Here is a 20107-nt window from a genome sequence, read left to right on the forward strand (position 1 = left end):
GTCTTTCTTTCTCCCCCAGAATGCTAATTTAAGTACCTGTCCCCAGAATTGGATGGATCGTCAGCCTAAGGAGGCACTGTCGTGAGGCTTCTCCCCCACGCTCCCCTCATCCCCTCCATGTGGGCTGTGTTTCTGCAGGTGCCATTTCAGTGGTCTTCAGAAAGCCTCTTCTGCTAGGCTTGCTCCCGGCCGCTCTTCTGTCTGGGAGGGGCCGATAGCAAGTGAGCTTCTCTTGTACATGGAAACCTATTGTGAATGGAAAGAAGTAAGGAAGAGACAGCTGTAGCTTGGATATTGAGTATTATTTCTCAGAAACATCTTCCTAGGCACATGGTCATTTTGGGGTTATGCTCATTTGATAAACAGGATTCCGGATAAACGAGGATGTGTACCCCTTGTCTTTTCCCTTACAACTCATTTTTGGGGTCCTAGGAAAATAGGAGAGATGCCTCAAATCAAGAGAGCTCCATAATGTGTGTATAAGAACAGAAACTGGTCAGTGCTTAAAAAATATAGGGTGAGGAGATGCAGGCGTTCCTTTCCTCCAGGATTATTTCTGCTCCCAGTTGAATTACAGTCTGTGATGCAAGTGGGGTAAGAAAGAGAATAAGGAAAGTGAGGCAGATTCAGCTCTTCTTTCTCTCACTTCTGTTCCTGGTGCTTTGCCCTTGGTGCTTGAAGGTCGATTAGAAAAGGTTCCTTTGGCCCATGCACTTTAGAATCACCTGGGTCTTAAAAATATACAGATGCCTGGGTCCCACCTACAGAGAGTCTGATATAATTTTGGGGGATGCATTCAAATGTAATTTCTTTAAAGCTAAAAGCTCTCCAGATGATTGTAATGTGCAATGGAAGTAGAGTATTCATTTCTTCAAATTTCTCATTTCTTCATCTGTAAAATGGAGTGGGAATGGGTGGGAGGCAGGGCCAGTAGGGTCTCTTTAGTTGTAAGGATGTTGTTTCCATATGTCTCATGCTGACACCTGTCATTTGTTACAAGTTACCTACCAGGTGGCAACATGATAGAACAGGATGGGAGATAAGCCAAATGAGAGGCTATCAAATTTGGAGTATCTTGGGTTCAGGGTCATTTAAAAAAACTGAATTTATAACAACACCAGACTTAGGAATCAGGGAAAAGCAATAGAGTAAAGTTAGAGGAAGAAAAAGGGCAGGGTTCTGAGGGGAGGGATGGGATTAGAAGGCTCCCGGTCCCAGCATGGCTGCCCTAAGGCAGATTCTAGTGTGTTTGTTTATCCTCTTGTGAGGACCAGACATGGACAAGGGGCCTAGTAATTCTTTATTTTTTTTATTATTTTTTTATTTTTATTTATTTATTTTATTTTTATTTATTTATTTATTTTTTTTTTAGTAATTCTTATATTTGAGTGCCAACAACTCTCTGAATGGACTGATTGAAATTGTGAGATATCTTAGCAGTCAGCCATCTTCTAAGCTCAGATTTATGGTATGTTCGTGGGTCAATACAGATCCACATTCTGTCCCTACCTTCAATTCAAGAAGACAGTAAATAGGTTTTAACACCATACCAGATGCCAAGTACTTTGCTAGGCTCTTTTCAAGAAGCTTACCATCCTGGCAATAGCTACAACCTTAACAATGACCACTTCTATACCATACACTGTACAAAGCCATTTTTCCATTTGTTCCCCATACCATTCAGTCATTCATTTACTTATTTAATAATTTTTAATAATCTCTCAGTGAACACCTGTTATGAGTGTCCTAGGCACTGGAGATACAGTGGTGAACGCAAACAGTCACTGTCTTCATGCAGCTTGCAGCTGAGCAGGTCGTTAGAGTGGAGATTTTCAGTCTTTGCATCCCATGGTACATGTAAGCTACTTACGAAAATTCTGTGGCACACCAAAAAATGTATTATAGATCTTGCTGATCTGACGAAAAATAAGTATGATTGTGATTCATTCACACTGGGTGGCTATTGTTGTGTTGACTATGATCATTTTTTTAATTTGACAATCTGACGGAAAAGAAGTCAGTGCCCCTGACTAAATGGTCAGGTATTGTGTGTTTTAAAAATTCTTGCGGCTCATCGGTTGAAAATTGTTGCATTAAAGAATCCCAAGTCAACCTAATTTTTCAACTGCAAAAAGTACTAGGAATGTCAGGTATATGGTGTTAGGGGGACTTGACCTAATTATAAAGGTCAAAAACATGTCAGGATGAGTAATACCAACTGGGCAGAAAGAGGAGAAAAGCATTCCAGACAGAGGACAGAGCATTTGCAATAGCCGTGTTGGGGAGGGTGCCTATGGGGGCAAGTACAAGAGTCTGAAGAAAGGCCAGCATGCTGGAGCCAGAAATCAAGGACACAAGTAACTCAAACTCCCAACAGGAGATGATCACTACCTCCGGAGTGCTCTCAGAGTTCTGTGATGGAGAGACCACAGCTGGTGGAGGACAGCAAGGAAGCTCTTCAGGAGTGCTACTTGAGTGGATAAAAAGTATTATTTTTGAAGAAGGGCCTTGAAGGATGGGTAGGATTTCTGTAAATGGAGATGGAGTGGAGGGGAAACAGGCAGAAGGATGAGTAGAGGCTGAAAAGCGTGGCATTCCTGGGAGGGTCAGCACATCCCCTTTTTTCTGTTCTTGTGAGGGAGCTATTGGATAGTCACAGAAGATAAGACGATAGGGTGGAGAATTGACTTGATTCTTTGGGAAGCAGTGCATTTTTGAACCCTGAAGAAGAATACAGAAAGCTCAGTTGCACTGGCATAAACAAATTCAAGTTCCTACAATAATGAGATACTATATTTTGTTCATCAGAGTGACAGTTTTTTAAAAAATTAAATACTAAGTGTTGTTGAGAGTATGGGGAAATAGACACTCTCATTAATTCAGGGTAAAATATAAATTGGAATGACCTTTGTGGAAGACAGTTTGGCAGTAAAAGCCTCAAAAATATGTATACCCATTACAGCTATTCAACTGAAAGGAACTGATCCTATGACATTGCCAAAAAATTTATCTGAAAGATGGTTTTCATAGTATTATTTATCATAGTGAGTAATATGAAACATTTTTACATATTCAGTGATGGACTGCTTAAATTAAATTATGGTTCAGAGGATAACCAGCCACTAAAATCACATTATAGAATAAAAGAATATTTAATTAAATGGGGAAATGTCATATACTATAAATACATAAAAAGAGAAGGTTGTAATGACTAGTCAGCAAAAGCGTATTGAGTTCCTACTGTAGTTAGGGCGCTGTATTAGATAGTAGGGACTGCATAAATAAGGTAGAGGGACCCTACACCCTGATGTGGAAGGTTATATCCCAGAGAGATGGGGTGTGCACTCTGAAGGTTTCACCCAGCAGTGGCTGTGGCGGGGCACACGCTCTGGGAGACGATATCCAGTGTGATGTATGTTTGGAAAAATGAATACACTGTGAGCATATGAGCATTTGAAGAAGGTTGATCTTACAGACACCAGAGAAGTCAGTTATTGTGTCTGAATGAAGGTAGTACAGATATTTTAAGTGTTCTTTACAATTCCCCAATTTTCCATAATTACTAGATATTCTAATACTCTTACAAGGATAAATATTTATAAAAAAGAAAGCCCTTAGGAAAATCGCTAAATTTTCATGGACTTGACTTCCATTTACAAGTAATATCTCTCTTTAAGTTTGTTCCTCTGCTTCTACTGGCCAAATAAGTAAAAGTAAACTAACAAAAACATGTCTCCCCATCAGAAAAATACCCCATCTCTCTATATAAAAAGATGTATTTTGGAACCGATGCTTGAAAGCCTTCTCCTACAAATGGCAAAATTCCCCTGAAAACCATATAAAAATCTAATGAAAAGCAGAGTGTTGCTTATTGAATTTATTTTGGGCCTGCTGACTTGCTTCTCTTAAGCCCAGTCAGATTACTTTTTGTTTCTGGATATGTCAGCATACAATCTTTATAAGGTTGAGTAAGAAAAAAAGACTGAAAATATTTAACCAAGGAAACATCCTGGCCTTCCGGGCCTTGGGCAGAGGCAGGGGTTTGTATCATACTGGTCTGGGGACTGGGCCTAGAGGGGATTGTGTGCGGGGAGGGGCAGGAGGGAGCCAGCAGGTTCCCCAGCATGAAGCTCTTTCTCCCCTCCTTGCCTGTCCCCAGTTTGCTAGCTTTCTCCTCCTCAATTTCAGTCCCTTTCAGTGTCTGTTGAGTGTTGCTCTGCTTCAGCACAAGGCTAGTTTCAGCTCTCCCTGTCCTTGGCTTTCCTCACCTCTTCTGTGCTTTCATATCTATTGGACCTGAACTGGCATGTCCAGCGACCAGAAGAGGTATTGGCTCCTGATGTAGAGAACAGCATCGCCAGCAATTAGTAAACACAGAATTCTCCCACCTCAGACATTGTCATTTGAGACTATTTAGAGTTTACTTGCACTGGTTTGATAGGGAACCAGAAAATCAACTTACTTATGTGTATTTTTCACTGTACAGCTGTGATGGATAGGTGGAAAGGTGGTGATGACCACAATATTATATGCATTAGGACTTCCCTGCTAGGCCTCATTTGTCTTCTTCTTGCCAAAAAAAAAAAAAAAAGATTTTTTAGGAGGGACATTCATTTAAGCCTGCCTTAATAGGAAAGAGGCTTTCAATCTGTAGGATTTATACTGTCCTGAATCTTAGTTTCTTAGTTTCTTAGGGGGGAGGGGATATAATATATAATCTATTTGTAATGTTTGATATATGTAGTGTATATCATGTATAATAAATATGTATTATACATTACATGTAACATATACTATGTCACATATATATTAAAATTTTTTCCTTCTTCCTTTGATAAAGTGTTGTGAGAATGACCTAATGCTTGCATTTGCTCCAGAGAAGTTTAGAGCCTTTGTTTTTTCCCCTCTGATTATGTTCTCTGTAGTTTCTCTTCAATTCACATTTTCATTAAGAAATGGAAGAAATTATATCTTTGGGTGTTTCATAGCATCACAAAGCCAGAAGCTCTATGTCAAAAAACAGAACAAAACAAAACAAATTTCTTGCTTAAGATAAAAGCATGAGTAAGTTAACCTTACTTATTTTAATTTTTTCCGTACCAGTAGTGTTAATGAGTTATAATCCAGGGCTCAAAAATATAATTTGGCATAACACAAGGCATAAGAATGAATTTACTTATTTTGTCCTGCTTTGGTTTTGAGCCTCTCCCTGAGTTACAATCTCTTACCTTAGATACTTCCCTTTAACAAGGCTCTCTCCTTTTGTCAGATGTCTTGTATGTGGGAGTTTAAAAGGACTCTGGCTTGTTGACAGACCTCAAACATGTTTTGATGACACAGTGACAATTCACCATCTCTGTCTGCCAGATAGTGGGCCTCAGGTGCTTTGCAGACTGAATTAGGACTGTCACACACAGTCTTGTCTCATCCCCCACCTCACCCCCTCACCCACTGCACACAACACCACTTTCTCACTCCTTTATCTTCTCACAGTTTATTGGGAAGAGGAAGGAAAGGATACTATATTTGAGGTGGCTCCTTTCTTCAAGATGGAGAGCTATGTCATAGGGACTCTGTAGTATTAGCATGAAACAGCTGCTTCTGTAAAGGTGACCTTCCTATCCTTTCCACTGAACTTAGGGGTATCCTCATCTGAGAAACAAAGAGAAAGATTTCTGAAATCTGAACAGGTGGACTTGACTTCTCAGGGCTGGTGTTCTTTTGCTTTCCCCCTCTGCCTCTTAGAGACTGACATCATCACAGTGGATTCCAATTTTAATTTGTATAAAGATAAATCTCAAATATTTAACCAAGACTTAGTAAAATCTGAATCATCATTATATCTCAAAATTTTCTGTACGCCAAGATTGCAGATAATAAAGCAAGAATGGAAGTATTAAAAGAATAATTGGAGAGAAAAGGGCTTAATTTTCTCACTCTTTTCATTCTAGACTGCAAGCCTTTCTCTGTGTTCTAAATTCTAATTAAAAATGAACAATATTAATTCACCAAATACTTACTGAGTACCTCCTACATATAGGCACTCTTTCTTATAGGTGGTGGACATTCAGGGATGAATAGACAAGTCTTAGGTCTAAGTTTACATGTCCAAATATTGGGATGGTCATATAGTAAACACCAATAAATACAATAATTTCAGATAGTGATAAGTTCTATAAAGAAAATAAAATGGAATTGGTATCAGTGAAGGTATTACTGAGGAGATAAAGTTTGAACTGAGATTAAATGACAAGAGGCCACCTGTGTGAAGATCTGTGGTAGGTGCACCCTAGAAGAGTTAACAGCAAGGAAAGGGGTTCTGAGGTGGAATTGTAACAAACTATAGACATGATCCCTGAAATTATAGCCTTGAGGTGCAATTATAAAGAAGAAAGAAGGCAAATGCGGCTGGAACATAGTAAGCAAAAGATAATTGGTAGGAGTTGAGGTCAGAAAAAAGGCATCAGATTATGTATTTCCTTATAGAACATGGTAAAGACTTTAGATTTAATTCCACATGTATTATGAAGCCATTGAAAATTAAACAGGGACAATATGAACTGATTTAATATTAAAAATAAAAAGTATGAGACTTTTACTTTCAGTCATCAGGTAGTAAAGCAATCTGGAATTACCTTCCTGCCATAAATAACTAGAAAATTATAAGGGGAAAAAGGAAGCAGCTAATGTTAGACATTGGAAAACAAACAGCACAGAACTGTTATTTCTGAGAAAAGGGAAAAAAAGTTATCTTAGATTATTTACCTGCAGATAATTCCAGGCCTGAGACACAGGGGGAGATAACCCAGACCGAGGTCAGCAAACTCACTGAGTCAAGGAAACAGTGATTAGGCTTTTTGGAAGCTGAGCTAGATTTTTGTTGGACAGAATATTCTAAATTAGAAAGAGCTCCAGAAATATGCTTAAGGTTTCTCAAGAAGTCTTTGTCCAAATATCAGTTAATATATAGTTGAGGTGAAACTACATGAGACTGGATCAGAACAATTTCTGAGGAAATAAGAATTATCAAGGAGCCATAAGAAAACACTTCTCAAAACTCTGACAGGGCCAGGGACCATTCTAGTTCCTTAAGCCAGAGTGGAAAGACTTCATTGAATACATGGAATATTAGTAGAAATCTCAGAAGGGCTATGTCTTAGAAGTGGGGTTAAATTAGTGCTAAAATAAAGGTTATTCAAGAATGCTATAAAAAGGTACAAACTCACCTCTAAGTAAACTCCTTTCTAGAAAAAGTCCTACATTTAAAAAAAATTTTATTTTTTAATCCTGACCCGAGGACATTTTTTTTCACTTGCTTTTTTAGAGAGAGAGGGGGGAAGGAAAAGAGGAAGAGAGAGAGAAACATTGATGTGAGAGAGAAACATCGATTGTTGCCTCCCTGTGCACCCAGACCAGGGATGCATGCTGGGACTGGGATTGTATGTGTCTGGATTCGGGGTCGCATCCATTCAGACTGGGGATTTAACCTGCAACTAGGTATGTGCCCTAGCTGGGAATCTAACCCACAACTTTTTTTAGTTATGGGATGATGCTCTAACCAATTGAGCCACACCGGCCAGAGCAAAAGTTCTACATTTTTAAAGAATTTATAAAGTTACTATACACATACAACAGGAAAATATGACCTATAAATAGGAAAAAACAATAAAACAGTGGAAACAGATGCAGATATAACAAAGATGTTGAAAATATAAGTAAAGGATACTAAAAGCTATTACAAGTATGTTCAAGGATGTAAAGGAAGTCATGAACATAAAGAGGAAGAAAACAAGGGAGATATATTTAAAAGACTCAATGGAATTGAAAGAGAGAAAAATCCTTAATATTTGAATTAAAAAAATAAACTGGATGGACTTAACAGTAGAATAGACATTGTAATAAAATATAAAGGAACCAGAAGGCATGGCAATAAAAACTATTCAAAATAAAGCACAGGGAGAAAAACAACAGAAAAATATAAAAAGTTTCAGTGACTTCTGTGATCATATCACTCAGTCCAACTTGTATGTAATTTGAGGCCTAGGAGGGAGAGGCAAAGAAAAAAATATTGAGAGAATTAATACCAAAAGTAGAAGTCCACATTTGATGACAACTATATGAAACTATTTGATTAATATAATTTGTGCAAATTCTAAATCCTCCAAGTCAAGAATTTGAGTAAATCTCAAATAGAAAAAGCAAGAAGAAAACCACAATAAGACACATCATAATAAAATTGCTGAAAAGTAGTGATACAATCATAGAAGGATACAATCGTAGTAGTGAAAAATCATAGGAAAAAAAACAGAGGAAAAGAGCACATTACATTCAGAGGAACAGCTGTGAGTGACAGCAAATTTCTCATCAGAATGTGCAAGCCAGGAGAAATAGATCAATGCCTTTAAAATAATGTAAAAAACCCCCAAATAAGAATCCTATACTCAGCAAAAAAAAATCTTTTCAATATGAAGGTAAAATAATGACTTTTACAGAAGCACAAGCTGAGGTAATTAATCAGTTGTACATTTGTTCTTAAGAGATACTAAAAAAAGCTTTTCAGATGAAAAATGGTATCAGTATGGAAATTTGAATCTAGGCAATGTAATGAAAAACATTATAAGTAGTAAATATGTGGGAATTCATAAACATTTAAAATATATTTGAAAGGTAATTGTCTAAAGTAAAAATAATAACTATGACTTACACAGTTTATATGTTGATATAAAAAATATGATAACAACACTCTAGGAATGGAGAAGAAGGATGAAAGTTACTGCTTTGAGCTTCTTATACCATCTGTGTAGTGATATAACCTGGTTTGAAAAAAGAGTGTAATGATTCAAAAATGTATATTGTAAATCCTAAAGAAACCATAAAACAATAACAAAGAATATAGCTGTTAAGCCAATGATGGAGGTAACATAGCATTATAAAAACAGTCAATACAAGAAAAGGAAAATACAAAGAAAGAAACAAAGAATAGACATAAAAAATAGAAAATAAATAGCAAAATGGTAATTTTAGATCCCAAAATGTTGATAATACTAAATGTAAAAGGCCTAACTACTCTGTTGAAAGGCACAGATTATCAGATTGGGTAAAATGTAAGACCCAACTATATGCTATCTATAAGAAACCCACTTTAAATACAAAGATGTGGGTAAATTAAAAGTAAAAAGATGAAACAAGATATACTATACAAGTTCTAATAAAAACATCTGAATGGATTTTATCAGACAAAATAGACTTTAGGACAAAGAATACCTTACCAGGTATGAAGAGGATATTACATAATGAAAAAGGGCCCACTTTTTTTTTCAAGGGGATGTAACAATCCTAAATGTGTGCACATTTAATCACTTCCAAATACATGAAGCAAACACTGATGGAAAAGAGAAGTAAATAGGACTATATTTATGGTGTGAAGTTTCAACATTCCTCTTCAGTCATTTATAAAAGAAGTATGGCAAAACATAGTTAAGGTCTAGGTGACTTATCTACCACCTCGACCTAATTTATTATAGAATACTTCAGTCAACAGCAGTAGAATATACATTCTTTTCTAGTACATATGTAACATATACCAAGATAGGCAATATTCTGGGCCTTGAAACAAGTCTCAGTAAACTTAAACTGATTGAGATCTTACAAAATGTGTTCTGTGACCACATTAGAATTAAACAGAACTGTGTCTGGAAAAATAAGCAAATTTTGAAAATTAAACAATGAACTTCAAGGAACATGTATAAAGGACCTGTGGACAAAGACAACTGGTGGTGGTGGGGGGGAGGGTGGGATTGAATGTCAGAGGTAGGGGTAAGCAGGGCAAGGGGGAGTAATGGAGGAAAATTACAACTGTAATTGAACAACAATAAAAAATAAGCTTCTAAATAATAGATGGGTCAAAAAAGAAATCACAAGGGAAACAGGAAATATTTTGAACTGAATTAAAATGAAAAACAACATATTAAAATTTGTGCATTATAGATAATGCAGTGTTTAAGGGAAATTTGTGGAATTAAATGTTTATATTAGACTACAATGATGGTAACATTTTTTTGTCAACAGTTCACCTAGTGAGTGTTGAGACTTTGGGTCTGAGTGGGAAAAAAATAAAATAAATGTTTATATTAGAGAAGAAGAAAGGTTTATAATCAATGATGTAAGCTTCTACCACAAGAATCTAGGAAAACAAGAGCAATATGAATCCATAATAAACAAAACACAGGAAATAATAAAGAGGGAAAATCAATGAAATAGAAAATGGACAAATGAAAGAAAAAGTCAGTTAAACCTAAAAGTAGGTCTTTGAAGAGAGATCAATGAAATGTGTAAATCTCTAGCAAGACTAAGAATTAAAGAAATTAAACATAAATTTCCCATATCAGGCATAAAAGAAGGACATCACTATAAATCCTACAAAATTTAAATTTAAAAGGATAAATAAAGGACAGAGGAGAGTAATGGGGGGAAATTAGGACAACTCTAATAGAACAACAATAAAAAAGAAGAAAAAAGTATAATAAAGAAATATAGCAACTTTGTGCCAATAAATTCGACAACTTAGGTAAGTGGACAGATTCCTTAAAGACACAAAACTACCAAAGATCTCTCAAGAAAAGATAACCTGAATAACTCTCTATATTAAAGAAATAGACTTCCTAGGTAAAATTCTTTTTACTAGACCTAGTGACTTTATTATTGAATTTCACCAAGTCTTTGAGGAAAGAATAATAAAATTCTATACAAACTCCTCTAGTAAATACAGAGGAAAGAACACTTAAAAACCCATAACCAGTTTGCTACCAAAATGATACAAAATATTAGAAGAATACTATATACTGATATTCCTGGTGAACATAAGAGCAAAAATCTTCAACAAAATATAAACAAATAGAAATATAGCAAGATGTAAAAGGATAATACACCTTTGGACATCATGTCCAAAAGGTGTTTATTACAGGGATGATATATTATTCTAACATTTGAAAATCATTGTAATTTGCCATGTTGACAGAAAAAAAAAGAAAAAACATGTGGTCATTTTAATAAATGCCAGAAAACACTTTGACAAAATTAAACATTTATTCATGATAAAAACTCTCAACAAACTGAGAATAGAAGGAAGTTTCTTCAACTTAATATATCTATGACAAATCTATAGGTAGTATCATACTTAATGGTGCAAAAAATGAATACAGTTGCTTTTCTACTAATATTGAAAATAAAGCATTTACTGGGGTTTGCAGCATATTCAAATAATTAAAAATGAAAAGATAAAAGTATTATTCTTTAATATTATTTAAAAAAATTCTCCACCCTCGATATGTTTTTATTGATTTTTGAGAGAGAGGGAGAGACAGACAGACAGACATGGATGCAAGGAGAAACCTTGATTGGTGCCTCCCGTATGTACACTGACTGAGGATCGAACCCACAACCTTTTGGTTTATGAGATGACACCCCAAGCAACTGAGCAAGCTGACCAGGACTCAAGTATCATTCTTTATGTTTTACATGGTCTTCTAACTAGAAAAATCTAAAGAATATACATAATATCATTAGAATAGACAATGGATTTAGCAAGGTCACAGGATTCAAAATTGACATAAAAGGATAAATTATATTTTTATATACTATCAGAGAAAATTTTGGAATTTAAGAAATTCAAATAAAATGCTATTTGCAGTAACATTGAAAACATAAAATGCTTACAGAAAACGTAATAAAATATGTGTAAGACCTCTACACTGAAAACCATGAAGTGTTGTTCAGAACAATGGAAGATCTAAGTAAATGGAAAGATATACTGTGCTCCTGGATCAAAAGAGTCAATAGTTTAAGATTCAGTTTTCTTCATCATAATCTTTAGATTCATCTAAACCTCAATCAAAGTCCTAGTGGGATTTTTTTTTGTAGAAATTGGCAAGTTATTATAAAAAGTTTATGGAAATACAAAGGACCAAGAATAGTCAATGAAATTTTGAAAAAGAACAAATTTGGAGGACTCAAGACTACTTGATTTTAAAACTCACTCTAAAGCTACAATAATAAAATAGTGTCCTATTGACATACAGATAGATATATAGATCAATGCAGCAGAATGGGTTTCATAAATCCATCTATACTTACATGTTTGGCTGATTTTTATTAAACATCCAGGGTAATTCAATGGAGAAAGGCTTTTGAACAAAAGGTGCTGGAACAATTTGATATCCAAAAGGAAAAAGACACGATCCTCAACCTTTACAGTATCTTGAAGGAACAGAAACTAGGAATCATAGGTTATATGCTTTGGGTGTCATTTATGTGAGACAGATTGGAGCTCCAGTCATAAAATCGGCAATCAAAGAAAAGGCTTTGTCTCTGTATCAAAAAATTAGCAAGTGGATGCACATTGATATATTTTAGCTGTAAATGAGATGTTCTGTTTGTCCTAATCTTTTCAGATAAGAGGACTTCTACCTAGTGACCCTAAAAGGTAATGGACTTAACAGGGGTGTGTAAATGCTCTGGCACATCGGATCTGCTCAATAAATGAAAGTTTTTAATATTACCCCATACTTCATTTCTTAGCTGTTCACCTCACTGACCTTTATCTGATTGTCATACTTTAATTACTTTTCCTAATGAGCAAACTTTATTTTGCCAAATAGGTCACCAGTGCATGGGCTGTGTCCTTGCTTGTAACTCCTACAGCGACCCTTCAGGGCCTGATACGTTTAGAGTGCTGACTGCTGCTTGTCTGATGGAATGGGTGGAACTCCTTACAGATGTCCTTCAGAATCCGTTAGGTTGGCTCCTTTTGATCAAATATATTAGAAGGGTGGTGTCATTGCCTTTAACCAAATATGTTCCAAGTGTGGTTCCATAATTTTTTGTTTAGAGAGCTCTCTCCCTCTCTTTTTGAACATCTAAATTCCCGTCTGAATGTCCTGTGTTAATAATTCATAAGGCTTTAGGGCCAGCCCTTTAAGGAATACAATACAGAAAGAAAAAGAGAGAGAGCAAAATAAATTGCTTTGAATCTCATTTCCTGATTTTCATTTGATGTGTTATATACATTAGAATTAAGACATATTTCATATCTAGGATTGACAGTATTAATGGGCAGCACCTTACTGCTTCATTGTCTCTCATATTTAGTCTTTATAATGAAGAAGGTAATGTTTAGAAGTCTTAGAAACTACAAGAAGTACATTTTCTTCATTTTAAGTTTGGTTGGTAGAGAAAATGTGGCTCTGAATAGGATGGTAGCCTTGTGATTCTTATGAATTCAATAGTTCACTTGATGGTAAGCTGTTTGAAGATAGTGGCCATATCTTAGTTATAAATGCCTCCAAAAGAACATTCCACAGCGGCTGGTGCCAAATTTTGTTAAATGATTAAGTGACCAGGGGTCTCTGGTTTTCACATGGGCCAGGATAGATCCCAGGCAAATGACAGAATGAGGGAAGTTTGTTTTTATGCTCTTTCCTACTCTTATTTTCATGGAGCATCATCCTTTCTGAAGTCTGCTTTCTTTTCTGGCACCAGTCCCTTTCTGTTGCTCAGGGGCCATTAACTAATCACTAATAACAATTAACTGATCGTTAGGTTAGCCTTTGCATGTGATACATCTTTCAGATCGTTTCAAACATCTTCCTAAAGGCAGAGGGATGCATTTCAAAGTTCAAGTTTGGGGACAGAATTGATCTTCGCCAAGTGTGTGGTGTATGATAAAGTGTGTAAAGGATGAGCAGAGCCTTCCCTTCTTTACTCTGTTGCTTGGTTTCCAAGAAAGAAAATGACTTTTCCTGAGGAGTGGGAAAAGCTCCATGGAAGAAATGATATTTGAGCTGGGCCGCGAACCATGCTATGAGTCTTTCCAGTGGTGAGCTGACTTGGGGGAGTGGACAGAGGTGGAAAGCAATAGAGCATTACTGAAAAATGAAACAACAACATGGGCAGAGGGACAGAGATGAAAGAGCAGGGTATGTTTTAGGAACATTGAGAAGTATTGGATAAATGGGGCAAAAGTGCCATGGTAGGAAGTTGAAGGAGATTGGAAAAAAACAAAAACAAACAAAACGCAGGTGGGGTTGGATTGTGAAGAGCTTGTGTGAGATTCGAAGGACTTTGACCCTATCCTGTGAGCAGTGGAATGATTAAATTTCTACTTCAGAAACTCTCCTTGGTGGCAGTATAGAAGGTGAATTTTTGTGGGCAGGGAAACCAGTTATCTCAGGGAGACTGCATAATGAGCCAAGAGATAGTAAAGTCATGGCAATAAGGCAAAAAGAAGGGTTGCCTTTTACATCACTGAAAGATAGGACTGGTAGTGTTTAGTGACCAAGTTCTCATCCTCATCCCAATTCATTTATTCATTAATCCAATCAGCATTTATCTGGCCCCCTAATGGAGGTCAACCGTTGTGTAAAATACTTGAGAAATAAGTAAGACAAAGCTTCTGTCCACAATAAGCTGCAAGTTTAGTAAAGAAAGTTGACCTTTAATGGTTAAAAGCAATGCGGTGAGTACTGTAGCACTGGAGTGCTGGAGAAACCTCAGGGCAGGAAGTTTATGTTGCTTATTGGTTCCTCCTGTTCACCAGAAGAATCTCCTTTTAATTCTCAACTCTAGAAGTTCTGGATTTCATTTCATTAAGGGAAGTAGACTGAGTCTACAGTCTCCTAATTGTAACTAAGAAATCCAACAAATTCTGTTAAACCAAACATTGTAGTTCAATTATTGTTAAAAACTGACTTAATATGAACTATTTGGCAGCCATATCTGACCTAAAGTGATGTGAAGCTAATTATAGTTTTAATTTAATCTTGTAAGTGTTTGTATTTTTTTGTTTTGTCAGAGAAACATTTATGTGTTTGATTATAGGGTCTTGTCCTAGATACCCCTAGGGTGGTGCTAGATAACATTCATAAATGTACCACCCTATTACTTTTTTAAATTGGAAAAATTTTAAATTACCAAGCATATCCTTCTCCTAGAGTTTTAGGTAAAGGATTGTAAATTGTTATGGCTTATTTCTATGGCTTTATTTATTTTTTATTATTTATTCTATTACAGTTGTCCCAATTTCTTCATTTCCTTTTGCTTCCCTCTGCCCACCCCACCCCTCTTGCCTATAGTCAATGCCCTCTCCATTGTTGTCCATGTCCGTGAGTCATTCAGTGTGTTCTTTGATTAGCCCTTTCCCCTTCCTTCCATTATTCCCCATCTCTCCCCTCCTCCAACAGCTATCCATCTGTTCCATGTTTCAACTGCTAGAAATGCACCCTAAGAATCCTGAAACACCAATTCAAAAGAATGTATGCACCCCAATGTTCATAGCAGCATTATTTACAATAGCCAAGTGCAGGAAATAGCCCAAGTGCCCATCAGTAGAAAAACTGTGGTACATTTACACAATGGAATACTATGCAGCAGAAAGAAAGAAGGAACTCCTATCTTTTGCAATAGCATGGATGGAACTGGAAAATATTATGCTAAGCGAAATAAACATGTCAATGAAAGACAAATATCATATGACCTCACTTATAGCTGGAACCTAATGAGCAAAATAAACTAATGAGAAAAATAGAACCAGAGATAGGGACTGTAGATTTATATCTCCTTTCAGAGATGAGTAAAGGCTTTTGAACAAGATAGGTGGGAGTTGAGTGTTCAAGGTGTATAGAACCTTGCTTTGTTTCCAACTGTGTGGTAGTATTGTCCCCATATTAGTTTGCTAGGACTGCTATAATAAATACCATCAACTAGGTGGCATAAAAAATAGAATTTTTTAATCAAAGTTCTGGGGGCTAGAAGTCCAAGGTCAAGATGTTGGCAGTCTTGGTTTCTTCTGAGACTTCTTCTCCTTGTTTTGTAAATGGCTGCCTTCTTGCTATGTCCTCACATGGTCTTTTCTCTGTTTGCGCATATTTCTGGTGTCTCTGTGTGTCCACATATTCTCTTCTTATAAGGACACTGGTCAGATTGGGTTAGGGCCCACTGTAATGGCCACATTTTAACTTAATCACCTCTGTAAAGGCCCCATCTCTGAAGAGTTGCATTTGGAAATACTGGGATTAGGGCTTCAACATTCCAATTGTAGGGGGACACAGCCGAGCCTGTTACAGGCTCCAGGGATGTTTGGGAATATGTGAGTGTATTTTTTAGAGGTTATAATGACTGTTGAGTATTACTCTTGCTTATTGGAAAGGAGCCAGAGCTGCTAAACAGTCTGTATTTTTTATTTCATTTATTCATTTTTAGTGAGAGAGATAGGGAGGGAAAAAGAGAGGGAGAGAAACATTGATGTGTGGTTGCCTCTCGCACACCTCTGACCTGGCCTGCAACCCAGGCGTGTACCCTACTGGGAATTGAACTGGGGACCCTTTGGCTTGCAGGCTGGCACTCAATCCACTGAGCCACACCAGCCAGGGTTAAACAATTTGTATTAATATAAGAGTGATGAATAGGAGTGATTCTTCATCACCTGCATGATGAAGACTTGTCTGACCAAAAAGCCAACAACTCCTCTGGTGTGAAACACTGAGGGAAGATCCAGAGAAGGGCTTGGAATAGTTCTGGGATGGGCTTTGTCATGATTGTTCTGTCTTTGATAGAAAGTTGAGTCCTGGCAAGCTTTAGGTAATGAATGTTCTTTTCTTAAAATAACTTTCCATTCTCCCCTCTTCCCTCACCTTTTAGTTGTACTCCTGTACTCGGTAAAGCAGATATAAGCAACAAATAGATTTAAGTATACGAGGTTTGGATTGGAATGTTGGCTCCTCAGTCTCTAGGAATAATGAGAAATTTATACTTTCTATGTTTCCCCAACTCACCTTAGACTCTTAGACTAAAATAACACCCCCTTTTAAAAATAAACTTTGCCTTGCCTCTAGGCATACAGTGGTATGAAATAAAATTGCATGCGGAGCTTAGCACAAGTACTCAAATAACCAGGGCATAAATTAATACCCAGAAATGTGCCTCTGGCGTATACGGGCTCTGACTGACATCTTCCTGGAATGGCCTTTGGTTCCAGCACGTCCCCATTTCTTCCCCACTGGGCCCCTTGCTCCTTCCTGCCCTTTGGTGACAGTAAAGGGAGTGGGACTATTCAGTCCCTTTCATATTTAGAACATTGAAATGCTTTACAGTATTACCATAGTCATTAGGGCCGGCACAGGTTGTTAATTAAATTATAAGCCAGTGCCTCGCAAACATTAAGAATAACAACAAAATGTATCTATCTCATAGGCATTCACTGCTCAGACAGTACTCCGTTTATGTTTTCTTGAGTCATGCTGAATTATTCAGTCTTCTTCATTACAATTTCGACATCCAGGAGAAACAAAAAACTGTAACAATTGCCACTACAATACAAAAATAAAAATGAATAATTCAGAACTCCTGTCTTACTTTACTCCCCCTTGTCTGACTGATCCTGCTTTGCTTTCCATTTTGCAGTACTGAGGAAGGCAAGCAGAGGAGAGTTTTCAGCTGTAGAAATAAAGACATAGAGCATTTTAGTTGTTTGCCCCCGAAGAACCCCTTCCTGAGCTCCTGGGAACTCGTGCCCCTCCTTTAGTCCACTTTGCTTTTGTGTGTGGGCTCTCCTTATTCTCTCCCCATCATCAGGGTGATCTGAGGAGGCTAAAAAATGACGACCTTTTTCTAATGAGCCATTTTTGAAGCCCTCCTTTATTATGTTCTCTCTCAACAGTTTTACCAGCAGTTGTAGCTTCAGGTTTTTCTCAGGTCTAATGCTTTTGTGCATTTGTGCATTACACATTTGGTAGAATGTCCCGAGTTCGTTCTATCAGGTAGAGAAACAAGTGAAAACAGCAAAGGGATTCTGGGGGTCCTAGCTGCAGTTCCCTGGCTGCACCGGAAGCCTTTCTGATGTGCCCTGTCAAGTTCCCGGGCATCTGTTGGCTAACAGGCTTCCTGACCTTTTGCTGGCTCCAGGTCAGTGGGCACAGCTCCAGCTTAGCTAGAGTGCACATTGCAGAGCCAGATTCCAGACCAGTGCACCGCTGGCTGGCTGTCCCCTCGGAGGGACTGGAGAAAGAGGCACTGGGGATAAAAGCTTGCTAAATAACCCATGCTTCCTTCTGTTGGAATTTTCTACCCAATTCTAGGCCATTTCCAAACTTTTATTCTACTTCCCAAAGCATGATCAAGGATTGGAAACTGAATTGTTTTTTAACCAAACCTCCAATTGACCATCAATGATAAAGATGAGGGAAGAGCTTCTTGTACATGCTAATAGTTCATTCAGTTCTTCATATTTGTATTCTGGCATTCCAGGCAGACAAAAGAGGATAAAAGAATCCAATGCATGAAGTTAGAAGGCTCATCTCTTTGGTATAGCACTGGGCAAGATTTTTATTTTTGCAATTTCAAGTTTAGAGTTTTTGGCCTTTACATTTTTATTTTTCTCTTCTTTATCCACCACCTCCCCACCCCCCACCCCTAGTAAAAGAGGAAGAAACATCTGATTTTCTTTCCTCTTCTTTGAAGGACATTGATGTGTATTAATATATGCAGGCAAAAGCCTGGTTAGGGCCCTACTTTCTCAACACACCTCTCACAATCATTTGTGAGGGGTGGGGCCATGTGATATGGAGGTGGGTGTGAGAGGGAAAAAGGGAGAAATGCTTCAGTTTCAGAGGGACGGAGGCAGTCACAGAGAGCTGTTTCCATGGCAGTGCTATGGAAACCAGGTTCTGCCGCTAACTCCTTCCCAGAGTAGAATTTCCATGCCTCATATAACATGGGCTCCAAAAGAGCCTGCTGATGTCTTATCTGAACTGTGACTTTATCATGGTGACCTCAATGTAACCTATCTTTCTGACCTCTTATTAGGTAGGGGCATATGGAAACAAAAATAGGAACCTACTCTAAGACACTGGTAGAAACTCTAAACCTTAATTTTTTGTGTGCATTTTCCAGTAGGACAGAGAGGAAAATTAGTTTTACTGTGTATCAGTTATCATTTCCATATGCATCAGTTTTTTGGGGTTTCATTGTGTAGCCTTGTCAAGTATAGGTGTCAGCTCCTTGTACCAAGTTTTTCCCATTTTCTGTAGGACTAAGCTTGCAGCATCTGACTCTTTAGGGGCCAGACAGCTCATATGTTAAGAACATATGGTGGTTTTTTCCTTCATATGATTTGACTACGTGTGCTGATCATCACAAATGGTGACCAGATGAAAGACCATGGATGATTCTTACTCACTCTGCAAATGCCTCTCGAGTATGTGCACTTCTGACTGTGGGTTTGAGGCATCATTTCATGCATGGAGAACTGCTGTCGTGTGTGTATTTGTATGGGTGTTGGGTCTCCTGACATAGGCTGTTGATTTATATTTTCAATTATCACCTGCCTGTGTTCTTTTACTGGAAAGACTATTGTGCAAGGAATGACGTCAGATGAAGCCAATGAATACAAGTAGCACAAGTAAAAATGCTAACGTGTACAGGCACATTTTTAGAAGAGGAGATATAAAATACATGAGTGTTGTAACCCACCTTTCCACTTCAAAGATAGACATCGTGGGCTTTAATGAACACCACCTGCCCAGTTTGTTTGCAGTGAGCATTTGTTTTGTTTGACTTTAAAAACTGGTAACCTGTTTTTTTTTTTAACTTCTCCAGCTGTCGTATTACACAGAAACATTCCCACAGGCTAATGTGTAATTCACATTAGTAAATTGTGAATACATCTTTTCTACATATCTTTAAATTTCTTTAGTACATATACCCATATCTGCCTTTTCTAATTACTTCATTTCCCTCTTCAGTAAATAACCCACTCTTTTCATTTTAAATCATTTTTTTGCTCAAGGAATTTGTGAGTCCCTGGGTACTCACTGTTTGTTTTGTTCCTCTGGTGTCAGAAGTTCCTCTTTATGTATATTTATTCTCTGTTCTGAATGGTTCCTAATATTACATTCAGTGCTGAAACATATTCCTGTCATGTGTTTTTTTATTTGAGAGCTTTTGGCCTTGTGGTTTAACATCAATACCCATGTATTTGCTCATTGATCTGAGGAAAAGTACCTTGAGTAATGCTTAAATATTTGCTGCTCACCTAATGTTATCCCTCATTTATTCA

The 20107-nt window shown here is 37.3% G+C and overlaps 1 protein-coding gene and 1 non-coding gene across 2 annotated transcripts in view; both read left to right on the forward strand.

Moving 5' to 3' along the window:
• GRIN2B (glutamate ionotropic receptor NMDA type subunit 2B) overlaps positions 1-20107 on the forward strand; it is a 397810-nt gene that overhangs the window by 149919 nt on the left and 227784 nt on the right. The gene's annotated exons all lie outside the window — the stretch shown is intronic.
• Positions 10037-10105, forward strand: LOC114514256. Its single transcript, XR_003685981.1, has one exon. It is a non-coding gene; the product is annotated as a small nucleolar RNA SNORD56 (small nucleolar RNA).

The sequence above is a fragment of the Phyllostomus discolor genome, chromosome 2 (assembly GCF_004126475.2).
Source record: "Phyllostomus discolor isolate MPI-MPIP mPhyDis1 chromosome 2, mPhyDis1.pri.v3, whole genome shotgun sequence".
Taxonomy (NCBI): domain Eukaryota; kingdom Metazoa; phylum Chordata; class Mammalia; order Chiroptera; family Phyllostomidae; genus Phyllostomus; species Phyllostomus discolor.